The sequence below is a fragment of the Euwallacea similis genome, chromosome 12, assembly GCF_039881205.1.
Source record: "Euwallacea similis isolate ESF13 chromosome 12, ESF131.1, whole genome shotgun sequence".
Classification (NCBI taxonomy): Eukaryota; Metazoa; Arthropoda; class Insecta; order Coleoptera; family Curculionidae; genus Euwallacea; species Euwallacea similis.
The window spans coordinates 4,991,809-5,006,509 of NC_089620.1; positions in this window are offsets into that span (position 1 = coordinate 4,991,809).

Here is a 14,701-nt window from a genome sequence, read left to right on the forward strand (position 1 = left end):
TTAAACCAGACCTATTCACCTCTGATTCCTCCTTTGTCTCGTACCATTTTGGTTTATGCGTATCAACTCCTTTCGCATATTCAGACCTTACGACGGTTCGAACACAGGTTTCTTGCGTAACCATATTCAGCTTTGTTTGGAGAGATCTTCTATTAAGTTTAGAATTATCCCCTTCTGTTCCATGCTTGCATTTTAAAGAATTGCCAACTCTCCAAAATGTGGGCCACACTGTTACTCCAATGTCTAGAGAGACGGAATTTAACCGCCACGAAAATCGCGACTTCTCTTGTTCCTGATATTCATAAACAAGATTTTCGGGTCGCACAAAGAGAAACTCTAAGTTGCAGCCGCACAATGTTTCTCTTTTCTGCTGTTGATGATTATTTCGCCTATTGTAACTGCCGCTAGAATAAAGCAATAATATACCTGTGTTAATAAAGAAATAGGTGATACAGAGGCGATGCTACCTGCTAGCAATAGTTGGGAACCATAAGGTAAGATACCTTTTGTAGCACAAGCAAAAACATCTAATAAGTATGCGCTGCGATGTGGCGCAATACTGTGTTTTTGTGCAAGCCTTTTTGCAATGCCACCACTTAGTAAAATAGCAATGGTATTATTGGCAACTAAGGTAGTAAACATAGACGCAATTCCTGCTATCACAAATTCAGCTTTAGTTTTTGTGATATTGCTTTCATCGATGAGTTTATGCAACGCTTTTTGGCCTTGCTTGTACATTATATGGCTCAATCCACCGATAAATAGAGCAAATATCACTATTTCGTTTACTTTTTTGAAACCGTCATACACGTCATGAGGAAATTGAATGATAGCATAGTCAAAAAAAGTTATTCCTAGCACACCAGCAATAATTATGTTTATAGTTATTGTTACTAAAGTGGCGACTTCAAGCAGCCCCATGATTATTAAAGAAATGTAAGGAATAATTTTTATTATAGAATAATAATCTAAATTTGATATAGAAATAATTTTTGTACTATTTGAGGCAACTGCTAGGTAGATGAGTGTTATAATGCTGGCAATAAGTGCAACTTTAGAGTTCATTTTAAGTTTATCTTTTGCTGAAGCTTCCTGTGAAGAAACAGATGCAATGGTGGTATCAGATATCATCGAAAGGTTATCGCCAAACACGGCACCACCTACTACAGTTGCAGTTCCTATTTCGAGACCAAAAGCTCCACTTTTTGCCAGATTAACAGCTATAGGTACCATCAGCGCAACAACTCCCATAGATGTGCCAATTGCAGTTGAAATAAAAGCAGAAGCCAAAAATACTCCAGGCAGCAGTAATCTTGCTGGAAGGAAATTAAGAATTAAATTAGCAACAGTGTCTGCGCTACCGATTGATTGAGTCACCGCAGAAAATGCTCCAGAAAATAAAAAAATTAAACACATAGTAAGGGTGTTTTTGTCACCCATGCCCTTGATAACAGTATCGATGTTATGCTGAATTTTATTTGTACCACGTGAGACAGCAAAAAATAGTGCTGGCAATAAGCAGATTACTGGTGAAACCTGATGAAGTGGATTATCAGTTCCGATAAAAGAAAAATAAGCACCACTTCCAAGATACAAGATTAAAAAAATAATCAAGGGGACAAAAGCTGTCATTTTACTGTACCTAAACTTATAACTATAACTAATTAAGTGGTTTTAAGCAAGTTTGGTTTTCACTAGTTCTACAGGAAGTCAATAGCAGAGTTTTAAACTTCATATTTGATCTACTAAATAAATAGCACATGTAGCTTATTGCTTGACAATAGGATCTAATTGTTGTCTAGATTCCAGCATCACGCGCAGTTATCTAAGTGGAGAAAGTCACCTCTCCCCACTCGACTTCAAAACCGGACTAGTGACTTTCACCACATCCGGCTTCTCTCTAACTTGGTGTTTGTCATACATACTTCTCCATGTAATTAACATTTCAAAGCTTGGTAAATTTGTTTTTATAGCTTAAATACAGCATTCTCTATATTACTAGAGAAGTCGTATTCATTCATACCTAACACTTAATGTTGGCTCATAACATATTAACCACTACTCACAACTTTACCTTCCAAATTACAGTGTCCACGTCAGCATATCCTAAACATTACTTTAGGCCTTGGCTTCTTAGACAATCCCTCATTATAGGTGCATACGGGTGGCTCCCTGCTTAAAGAATAAGAGCATCTATAATGTTACTCCGTTCCATGAAATTGTTTCATGTTAGACTTAGGTTCCAACTTTTTGCCGGGAGATGGGAAACATCTTAATCAGACCAGTCAAGTTCTAATTATCCACTTTCTCCGTACCTTTTGGTCTATGCGTTAACCAACCTTATTTCGCATATCGTTCGTTACGACAATTCAGGCATTGGTTCCTCTCGTAACCATATCTAACTCTGTTTGCAGGGATTCACTATAAGGTTTAGTGTTACCTGCTTTTATCTCATGCTTGCATCCTAGAGGTTGCCACTCTCTAAAATGTGAGACATACATTACCCACGATGTCTAGGGAAGATGGAATTTTACCATCTGTAATAGTTTAGACTTAATCTGACAGGCATAAATTAACTGACAGAAGAATCGACGAAGTCAAAACCGATATCAGAATCTGTTTTAATGTTATCAATATTTTTTTGGTAAGCAATATGCATACTATCAAAAAAGGTCTGCATAGGAGTCTTACCATAGCAATATTTACCGGAATGAGGTCTAGCTCTATTGTAAGAATGCAACCAATGATCGACATCTAACTGGAGTTCTTCCAAAGTACTATAAATCTTTTTCCTAAAAATAATATTATAACATTCATCTTGCATAGTTCTATGAAGCCTTTCACATATACCATTAGTCTGTGGAGAGTAAGCTTTGGTTCTAGAATGATCAATATTTTCTACTCCCAAATATAACTGGTACGCATGATTTCCTGGCTTGCCACAATACTCTGTACCACGATCAGTTAAAATGCGTAGCAATGGAACTTTCTGTTCGTCAAAAATGGTATAACTCTATCGTTGAGAAGATCTGCAGCTGTGATGGCAGTTTTCTCCGTATAAAGTTTAGCAAAAGCCACTCTAGAGTAGGTGTCAATAAAAGTTTGTTGATAAATTCGTCCAATACCTTTGATATTACCTACATAATAGGTATCTTGACTACCTAAGTATCCAGGGTGTTGTGTCTCAATTTCGCCATTGGCCTCTTTTTGTTCCTTAGTTTTTTCTAAAGCAGCAACTTGCTCCTCTGTTAAAATTATACCGTCTTGGACCACCTTTGCTTCCAGGGCTTTCAATCTCTTTTTAAAATTTTCTAGGTCGTTTCTTTGCCATATTGACCTTATTCCACTAGCAGATATTAAAATTCCTTTTTTCTTTAACTCATTAGCTGCTCTTTCTTGTCCATATGCTGGAAACTCTACTGCTATTTTAACTACTGCTTCTTCTGTATCCTTTGGCACTCTATTGGCAAGTAATGGTTTGCTTTTGTTTATCTCATATAATGCTTTTTCCCCTCCTGCTTCATACAGCTCTTTGAAGCGGTAAAATGTATCCCTTGAATATCCCATTACTTTACACGCCTGTGATACATTTCCTAATTGCTTTGCAAGTTCTAGCAATCCCAACTTTGGTTTTAGTATTTTTTGTTGTGTTGTACTCATATCTGACACTCCTTTAAAACTTGTTTATATTTTTATCTTACTTTGTTCGCCTGTCAGATTAAGTCTAAATTATTACAGCTCAGCGTCGTAACGTTTATAAAAACAACATGAAAAAACATCGAAAAAAGTATGTGCCAGAAAATTAAAAAAGGTTATTGCAAAAGGAGCTACTACAAAGGGCCACACAAAAAGATGTTGAAATTGATATAGAAGAGCAAATAAATGTTACAAAATCAATTATGTAGAAAATCAATATAAGTGATGAAGATTTTAGCATATTAGGTGCAACAATGGTAGAAGATGTATCCAATTTTAGCTGCATATTTTAATAGTAGACCTGGAGTGTAAAAGGCAGCTCAGCCAATTGTATGTTCCATATCCTCATTTTGTAGCCAGCTTAAAAACAATATAAAAGAGTGTTCTTAGAAGACATTGGTACAATTTCCTTAATCTATAAATTATAGTAGTTTATATTTAAATAATAATCTTTAATTTTTTTTAGCAAATTAATCTACCTAGAAACTTCTCTCCTAGAATCAGAAGTCCTTCTTAACTCTTCACGTTCTGTCCATTTGTTGTTAGACTCGCTTATTACTTCAGGACGCATTAACCCACCGGATCTAGCAAAAACACCTCGGTCTATAGCTTCAATAACTGATAAACCTCCTAATAAGCAATTTTGTCCTATTTTTTCATAATTTTCTATTCCTTCATTGCAATCTTCTATTGCTTCATTATAACTGTCTATTTCATCGAGTAGAAGTAGGCCTTCTTCACTCACCTCTACTTTTATCCAATTTTTATTTTCTTCATTAGGGCATAATCTAACTTCTAATTCTCCCAAACTAGTATAGAAAGTTAATACTATACTGCTGCCTTCTGTAAGATCTGTATAATTCCTTATGCCGTTTTCAGTTTTAATTTCTACTTCACTTTTACCGATCTTTACTATATTTCTTCCACACTTTACCTCTCCATCGGTTAGACCTAAATCCCTTGCCCCATCTGTTATCTTTATAATGTCTATTTTACTATCTTTAGAATATTCTAAGTAAAAAACGGAGTTGTCTACTCTTGCATCTTTTAGCTCGCTATTGGTTGCACTTTTTGCGATTTCAATAAACTTATGAGAATTGCTAATATAATCTCTATAAGCTTTTTTTAGGTTAGTTTTATGCTCTTTAAATTCTGATGTCAGTGTGTTAGCATCAACTGTATTACCAAACACTGCCCCTTTTGACACTAATTGACATATTATACTACTAGCAACTTTAGGATTTTTTTCCAACTCGCTGATTTTTTTGATCACATAATCGGTAAAAGTGTACTCATTACCTGAAAAGAAATCTTGTGAAGAAGAATAGTTTAATCGTATACCAGACTTTATAGCATCATTTACAATCTCTTCAAGTTCAGCCATGTTTTGAGCCTGAAACACCTTATCAGAAAACTCATTTAGCTTTTCCTTTTGATTTGAAGTTAAATTAACGAGTAATTTACTGGCCTGTCCTTTCTTTTGCTGACGATAAATAATATTTATACCATAATCTAATGCTCCTGCTTCTAGAAATACTTTTCTTAACTCTTGAGCAAGATCTTCATTGTCCCAAGCAAAACGGTCAACATACGAAAACACTTTTGATTCACCCATTCCTTGCCGAATATTTAGCACCACTTTTAGGTCTGAATCTCTTTTATGCTTACTTAAAAACTCCTTTAAATTTTCAGTGCAGTCTGAATCGAGAACAAGTAAGTCATACAATTCTGCATTTAACTTTTTCTGTTTATCAGTTAGGAATAATTCTTCTATATTATAGAAGAGTTTATTAGTTGCTATTTGTTGTGGAGTTCTCCCCTTTTTGCTTATTATGTTAGGATTAGCTCCTTTCAAGAGAAGAGAGTTTGCATTATCGTAATGACCTTTGGCAGCAGCAAGGTATAATGGTGTTTTTCCTTTGCTATTTTGTATGTTAGGATCTGCGCCTGCTTCTAAGAGTAAATCTATAGCCTGATTACCTGAACGACGAAATCCACCAATCTTTGCTCCTGCAATTGCATGTAATACTGTTGACTCAGATTCTCCTCTCTTTAGGTTAAGAATTACTTTTAAATCTTTATTACTTTTATTGTCATATAAAAATTCTTCAAGGGGCTCAGTATTATCAAATGAACCACAGTTAGAAGCTAAACATTTTAGAGCACTAAGTAACTTTTTGTTTAAATTTTTTTGACTTGGTGTAAGGTCATGATCTAGAGCAAACCAAACACAAATCTGTTCACTTAATCCAAGTTTGCTATCTATCAAAGATAATGGTTCATTATAGTTTCTGACTGATGGTAAGTCTCCTGAGTACCACATATCATTCATCAGCTCATTTAATAAATGCTCTTTAGATGATAGATGTTCTATAATGGATTCATATTCAAAATCAGATGGTTCTGGTTTGGATTTTGGTTTTAGTAGATTGATGATAGATTTTACCATCCCAGTAGATTCACCCATACTTACCCCTCTAAGCTAAGATACACAATACATTATATGCAATATGTAACATTAAGTCAATAACCATAATCTTTTTACTACTTATGTCGTTAAGCTTTTGTTAAGTTTTTATGGTGAGTAACAATGGAGTATATAGAGAGGTTAAAAGTTGCTTATGACTCCAAGTTTTAGCCAGTTTTACTATAGATCAACAAAATTGAGAAGCACCAGCTATATTTAATATTACTATTATAGGAATATGATGCTTTAAAGGAGTGCAAAAACTGCTGAAGCTTATACAGTAACCTGCGGAGCCACTTCAGCAGAATAAACAAACATATGCCAGTATCAGTGGAGAATTATTTATAAGTCAACTAACTTTTTCAAAAAATACTTTAGTAAAAGTACCATGCTAGCTAGTGTTATAAAGAATTGAATTATTGACTCTTCCTAAGATTGCAAAAAAGGTCGTATATTTGTGAGAACAAGCCGCGTAAAAATAAGGTTATAAAAATAGAAGATTTAAATTATTTTCATAAGCTTAAGCAAAACAGTTCGTATATAAATTTAGCGAAAGTAGGCTAATATAGCTCGTTTTAGCGTATAGCAAAATCACTATAATAAAAAATTCGTATGGTACACATGGTAGACCAACTCATCCCAAGAAAAACAGTTCTCGTGCGACCCGAAAGTCGTGAAATCGTGATGGTTAAATTCCATCCACCCTAACATCGGATTGAAAGCATAATCCACACTTTAGAAAAGTGGCGACTTTTTAGGGTGCAAGCATGGATTAAAAAGGGGTAATATTAAACTTTGTAATAAATTCCCCTAAGAAAGTTGGATATGGTTACGAAAGGAACTTATGTCTAAATTGTCGTCAGTTTTGATATGCGAAATAAAGTTGATACGCATAAACCAAAAGGTATGGAGAGATGAATAATTAGAATGAGAATATCTAATTAAGATGTTTTCAATCTCCCGGCAAATAGTAAGAACCTAAGTCTAACGTGAAACGATTTCATGGAACGGAGTAACCACATGGAAGCTCTTATTATCCTCTGTTTAAAAAGGATAACTAAGAAGGTGGCCCACTGATGCTTCTATGTGGAGGGATTGTTTAAGAAGCTAATGCCTAAAGTAATATTTGGGATATGCAGACGTAAACACTGTAGTTTGGAAGGTAAAGTTGTGAATAGTAGTGAATATGTTATGAGCCAACAAAATGTTAGGTATGAATGGAATGAAACTCCCTGGCGTAAGCTGGAGAAATCTTCATTTAAGCTACAAAAACGAATTGACCGAGCTTCTAAATGTAATGATATCAAGAAGATGCATAAACTTCAGAGATTATTACTAAAATCAACAAGTGCAAGAATGCTCGCTGTTAGGAGGGTAACTCAGGATAACAGAGGGAAAAAGACTGCAGGTATTGATGGAAAGTCTAATCTTAATAAAAAGGAAAGATTGCTATTAGCAAATTCTTTAAATATAAGAGAAAAGGCAAAGCCATCAAGAAGGGTATGGACTCCAAAATCTGGCAGGCCATCGAAGTATCGCCCGCTCGGGTATTCCCACTATATCGTGTCGAGCAAAGCAAACACTTGTTAAAATGGCACTAGAACCGGAATGGGAGGCAAAGTTTGAGCCTAACACTTATGGTTTTAGACCTGGTAGGTCGTGTCATGATGCAATAGCAGCTATATTTATCGCACTTGGTCAGAAAACAGCATTTATACTAGATGCCGATATTTCCGGATGCTTTGATAATATTAAACATTCTGTACTGCTTGAAAAACTTAATACCACACCAACTCTAAAGAGAATTATAAAAGGATGGTTGAAAGCAGGCATTATGAAAGATAAAAAGTTTAATCCCACTAAACGTGGCACAATTCAAGGTGGAACAATTTCTCCATTACTTGCATGTGTAGCACTATATGGACTAGAACAAAATATCAAAGAAGAACTTAAGGAAGAACTTTTCCAATATGCGAAAAAGAAATATGGTAGAGGATCTCGCAAACAGGCACAAAATTCAGTTAGTGTAATTACGTACGCCGATGATTTTGTGGTTTTACACGAGAGCGAGGAACTTGTCCTGAAGGCAAAGGTTCTAATTGAAAAATGGCTAAAACCCATTGGATTAGAATTAAAGTCATCAAAAACAAGAATTGCACATACACTAAAATCCCCAAATGGGGAAAAGCCAGGATTTGATTTTCTTGGATTTTCAATAAGGCATTATCAAACACGTCAAAATAAGAGTGGTTACAAGTTATTGATTAAACCAAGTCGTAAATCTATAAGCCAAAACTTGTTATCTATTAAACATAAGCTTAAAGAGTTGCGGGCAGCACCACAAGAAGCTGTAATAAAAGAGCTTAATCCAATAATAAGGGGTTGGAGCCAATATTACACCTCGGTAGTCTCAAGTAAAGTCTTTAACTTATTAGACTACTCTATGCATAACAAACTTTGGAAATGGGCTGTCTATAGACACCATGACAAAAGAAGGTGTTGGGTCAAAAGAAAATACTTTAAAAAGTATGGTAACGACAATTGGAGGTATATGGTAAGTAACAAGCTATATCTTATTAGACATAGGGATCATGCTATTAAACGACATATCAAAGTAAATGGAAATAGATCTCCGTATGATGGAGATTGGCCATACTGGGGAAATCGTTTAAGTAAACTACCAGGAAAATCATCACGAGTAATAAAATTACTGAAGTTACAGCAAGGTAAATGTAATTATTGTCATCTTTGGTTCAAGTTTGATGATTTAGCACATGTACATCATCAAGATCGCAATAGACGCAATAATAATATGAAAAATCTATCCTTGCTTCATAAGCACTGCCACGATCAATTACATGGAAGTATGCATGACAAGCACCAAATTAGAGAGAAGCCGGATGATGGGAAGTCCGGTTTTGAAGTCGAGTGGGGAGAGGTGACTTTCTCCACTTAGATAACACGGCCCTTGATTTTGAGCGTTGGAAATGGTTAATTTGCTTGAGATATTAATAATATATTTTGCTAAATTAATACTAGTTTATTTTAGAATAATAATTAAGGTAGACTTATAAAAAACAGAATTAAAAAGTGAACAAAAGATCTTATATTGAGCCTGTTGAGAGCCTTTTGCAAAAAATTATTCAAGCCTAAAAAAATTTTCAAATTGAGGATTGACAAAACTTAGAAACGGGATATCTTTCTTAAAATGGTATCAAGTTACTATAGTGTATGTTAGACGTAACAGTTTCCATTTTTTTTCATTCATAAAGGGATGATCATGCTACGTTCAGATATTCCAAAAGTTTTATTTTCGTCTATCAAAGAGGATGATCCCTATAGAGCATCTAAGCTTTTTCAAATTGAACGCTGGTGCTATGCAAATTGGCGTCTACACCAAAAAAGTGGCAAGAAAGGACGTAATTTTCTCGCGCAGGTGTTATCTAATGAGGATTGTTGGAAAAAAGTAGACAATTTACATGGAGTTAAGCTTGATAGACAAGTGGTAGGCAAAAAGTTAATTGCACCAGATTCAGGTAATCTCTTTGATAAGTATGCTATTGCCTGTCAGTACTGTCTAGAAGAAGATATTATTGCTTTATTTGAGGAAAGAAAAAAAAGCCTATCAGCTCAAGGTAAGAGTAGTCTGTTGGAGTATGAGCACTTAGTTAGGTGTTGCGGATCTGGTCTTTTAGCGCAGTTTTGGTCACATTTTGTTAGTGGTTATATCTCTAAATTAAATTTAGATGGCTGTCATCCATATGAGTACGGGCTTAAATGTGCTATGAGTTTTAAGCAAGAGCAGGCAGTGGAATTCTTCTGGAATAAAATAAAATCATTGCCTGAAAGTGAAATGAGTGCACAGAAAAAGGATGAAATCTTCATGAAAACAGCAGTATATGCAGCAGGAAGTCGTTGTAATAGTTATCCTGAAATATTCGAGTTTTGTTTTAGCCAAATAAATCCTGATAAATATCCAGAACTTCTAAAAAGAGACTTAGCTGAAAATCGTTATTATGGTAGTTTAAAAACGTTACAGAATGCATTTCGCTTTGATCAATTTCGAGAACTATTTAATTACTTAAAGCCAAGTAGTATTTCAGGAGATTATTATTGTGTTTGGTTGAAGTATATAAGAAAAGTAGAAGGCTATTCAGAATTTAGCGTAGATGAAGGAGTAAAACTTTTTGTGCATATGTGGACGAAAGAGGGATTTGATAGCCATCGTGCCTTATTATTAAATGAAGAAATGAAGAGTGATTCCGTACTTCAAGGAAGGTTGTTGATGCCTCTAGTTGATAGAGGTTGTATGGCACCGGTATGGGCGATATTAGATAAAGCTAATTCTGATCAAATCAAGGAATTTATGGGTTCTAGACAAGCAGAGTATATACGATCTGTATTAGAGAAGAGAGATACTGATTCATTAAATAGGTTTCTAGCATATGGAGAGTCTGCAGCTGAAGAGCTTGGTAGAGGTGATTTAGGTACTAGCTTAACTGAGGTTAAATTAAGAAAAGTATGTGAGCAATTAGAGTTGGGTAGTTAAGAGGTATTATAAGGCAATTCTATAAAGCAGGTGATGGTTTCTTGTTACTACTTTAGCTTCTGTCAAAAAGGTGTTGCATTATAATACAAGTATTACATATATAAGTTAGTATATGGGTAAAAATAGCTTTTATTGTTGATATTTCTGGTTGTTATATAATAAGCTTGGTATAGTGGGTTTAGTATAATGTAATGAAGGGGGTTTTATGTTTAAGATACAATATCCAACAGATCATCTAAAAAAAGAAGGCGTTAATTCAAAGATTACCGAATTATCGGATGAAATGCGGTATATAGAGCAAGCTAAAGGATTTTCTCAATTTAAGCGTTATCGGAGGTTTGATGTTGATTCCGAAAGTGAAAATAGATTTAAAATAATCGATGTTCCAGGGGATGGTAGTTGCTTATTTTGGTCTGTCACTATGGCTTACTTAATACCTGTCAGAAACAATGATGCTCTATTTCAGCAAAGGTATGAAGCTTTGTTTGGAAATGAAGAAGCTGTAACCCGAGATTTAGATCATATTAAGAATCTGGTTCAGAATTTAAGTACTGCCAATTATGATGATACATTTGCAAACTTAGTAAGAAATGTATTTCGCAACCGAGTAGTTGATTATATAAGTTCTCATAGAAACGAGTTTAGAGGTTTTGTTGAGGGCAATTTTGAGAATTACTTAGAGAACATGCGGAAACCTAATGCTTGGGGAGGTGAGCCTGAAATAAGAGCAATGAGTGAAATGCTCAGAGCAAGGGTTAGTGTTTCTGGTGCAGCTGAAAGTCGATATGAAAATGGAAATATTCAAATACAGTTGTTTCATGTTGGCGCACCAGGTAAACGCAATCATTATAACTTTGGTCTTGAGAGAGGTACTGTTGATAATGATATAGAGCTTGCGAAAGGTTTAAAAAAAGTCATGGGTAAAGGAAGGCCACAAGACTTTGAGTTAATACAGTTATTAATAGAGGAAGCAGGTAAAGAAGTTGGTACAAACCAGCAAGATGAGGACTTTAAATCTTTTGAACCGAGATTTCAATCATTTGTGGATCAGATTCCATCTTATTTACACTCTGTAGAAAAAGCAGGATTTTTTACACATTTCTTCTTAGGGAGCTTTTCTACTTTGCTGGATACAGAAATTGCAGAAAAGTTAAATATTAAAAAGATTTATTTTAGTTTTGATACTTCGAAAACTTTAAAGGTGGCTATTGTTAAAAATGGTCAAATTGGAAATGCTGAAGACGCTATTAATAATATAGATCTATTTTCCATTTCAGAAGGTAAGCGTGGCCATCAGTTTACTGTTAATGAATTGGAGAACATATTAAGAAATAATATAGATAGGAGTAAGATTAGAGATCGGAACGTTGAGCAAAATATTAAGAATGAAATTCAAGATAGAATAAAATCCAGATTAGTACAGATCTACAAAGGAAAGGATGGTATTTTTGTTAATATGGAAGTTAAGGAGATACTTGATTCTGCCAGTAGTAAAGAATTTCATGAAATAGAAAAAGGAATATGGAATAATCCGGAAGATGATATAGCTAGATTAACTGGTTTTGATGAGACAATAGTTGAAAGATCTCTTGAGGTGGTTCTTAGAGAGATTGGGAGAGTTCATTTTAAATATGAAAACTCATTAATCTATGATAGTAGTGCACGTGAAGCAGCACATCATGGATTTATGGTAGGTGTTTTCATGAATTTCCACTATAGGTATAATCTTAGAGTTTACCCAGAGCAATTTGCAGGAAGGGGTTATGCAGACATTATCTTGCTAGCTCGTGGTCCTGACCGTGCATTGGATTCTATTCCCATTATTATTGAATTAAAAGCAGGGGCAGGTCCTAATGCCACTCCAGATAGGGCTTTACAGCAAGCAGAAAAGTATGCACAAGGGTTTCAACCAAATGTTCAGCGAGTTTTAACTACTGCAGATAACATTTTATGTGTTGGTGTCAATCTTGATAATCCATCTCCTATCTCTGACGTTAGGGTATCGAATCGTAGGGAAAGAATAATTCCTCTTTTTCAAGATATGCTAAAATCCTCTGATGATTGGGATACGCAAGAAATTTATACAAACGCACTAAAAAAACGAATAAAAAATAATATAGAACGTATTTACCATACGTTTCCTGGTACACCGGAGAAGGGAGATAATCATTATTTCAGTAGGTTTTTACTAGGGCAATCGCTATTGTTAAATAGAGTTGAAGATTTAGAAACTGGTTTTAAAAAATACATTTTTGCCTATGTAGACAATATACCTACTGAAGCGCATCCCGATTCTGGTAGACCTGGACGTCTAGCAGTTCAAAGAAGCAGAGAAGCACTATCAACTAACCTTGATAGAAGCCACGCAGTTGTAACAATGGTGCTCATTCCAGAAAATACAGAGAAGTTGGTTTATGTAATAAATATTGTTGAAGCTAACAGAAAGGATGTTCTGAACATGCTAAATGAAGTGCTCCCTCTTGATAGATTAAATAGAGAAATAGGGAATAGGGAAATAGTCGAATTAAATCTTAATTTTGATACTAGATACAAGTCAGATTTTAGAAGATATCTTACTATTTGGACTGAAAAATACAATTCTTTACAAGAGTACAACAACGGAGCTGAGAGATTTCAAGGTACTTTCAAAGAAGTTCCTTACCCTAATGAGTTAAAAGAAACATTCGATAAAGCACTAGATATCCAATCTTTATCAATAGGAGGATATAGTAGATTATTAGAAAAAATTGGAGAAGGAATATTCCCTTTTAAGAGCCTCGTTAATAAAGAAGCTCATTTCCAGGGAATATTGAATGGAGCATTTAGTTATTATAGCGACCTAAAATTACAAGAATCACCAGAAACTAGGGCATTAGTTTTAACTGAGTTTCAAACCGGTAGAGGAGAACGTATTGACATGCTAGTTCATGGTATTAAGTTTGTGGCTCAAGGTGGAAATGCTGAGGAGTACACTCCAATAGGGTTGGAACTTAAGGCATCAAGGCAGGGTAAAGGAGCTCAAGCTTTATTGAGGGAAGCAAATGATCAAATAAATGAAGAGTATAAAGAAGGTGTTACCTATAAAACACTAACAGATGGTGATGAGGTGAAATTTATCGGTGTTGTTTTCGATAAAGGATCTAATAATCCGAATAAACTTATTTTAACAAGTAGGACAACTAAGGAAGGATTTATTCCTGTTGAAGTAGTTCATAGTTCAGTTCATATGTTACCTACTGTAGGGCAGTGTTCTAAAGGAGAACCTTCATCACCGAAGTATCCACTAAGTAAAAAACCAAGAAGAGAAAGAAGTGTAAATATGGCCTGCATAGATTCGTTTGATGAAGAAAAGATTACAGAGGAGGAAAAAGAACAGCGTATCAAAGAGTTATTCAATGCTGACAAGGTAGCAGAAAGAGTAAAGAATATTGAGTTTTATGATCAGCTTTTTAAGGTTTCTCAGAAGATATCTGAAGGTGAAATTATAGATAAAAATGTTGAAGAAGCATTTGTAGCAAAGATCAAGGATGTAGACCTAAATTCGATAGATCAAGAGATTAGGGATATTGTGAAAGAAATGAAGGATAATATAGAGAACAAAGAAGAAGTGAAAAATATTCTGAGAAGATCCGGAGTAGCAGAAAAAATAGGAAAAGTAGCAGAAGGTGCAGGTCTTGCCTTTACAGCATTTTTAGTTGGTAAGCATATAGCAAATGGAGACATAGAGGGATTAGGCTACGATGCATTAAATCTCTGGGTAATGCCAAAGATTGGTGAAAAAATCTCTGGAAAGATATTAGAGTTAGGAACAAAGCTTGATTCTCAGATGTTGAAGGGATTTGCTCCAGTTATGGGACGTGCTATAGGTAACTTTGCGGCATTTTTAGGGCTAGCAGAGTCGATAAAGGCTCGTCAGAATACAACAGATCCTGTAGATATAAAGATTGCTGACCTAAACATCGCAACTAATTCCATTTTTATAGCTGCAG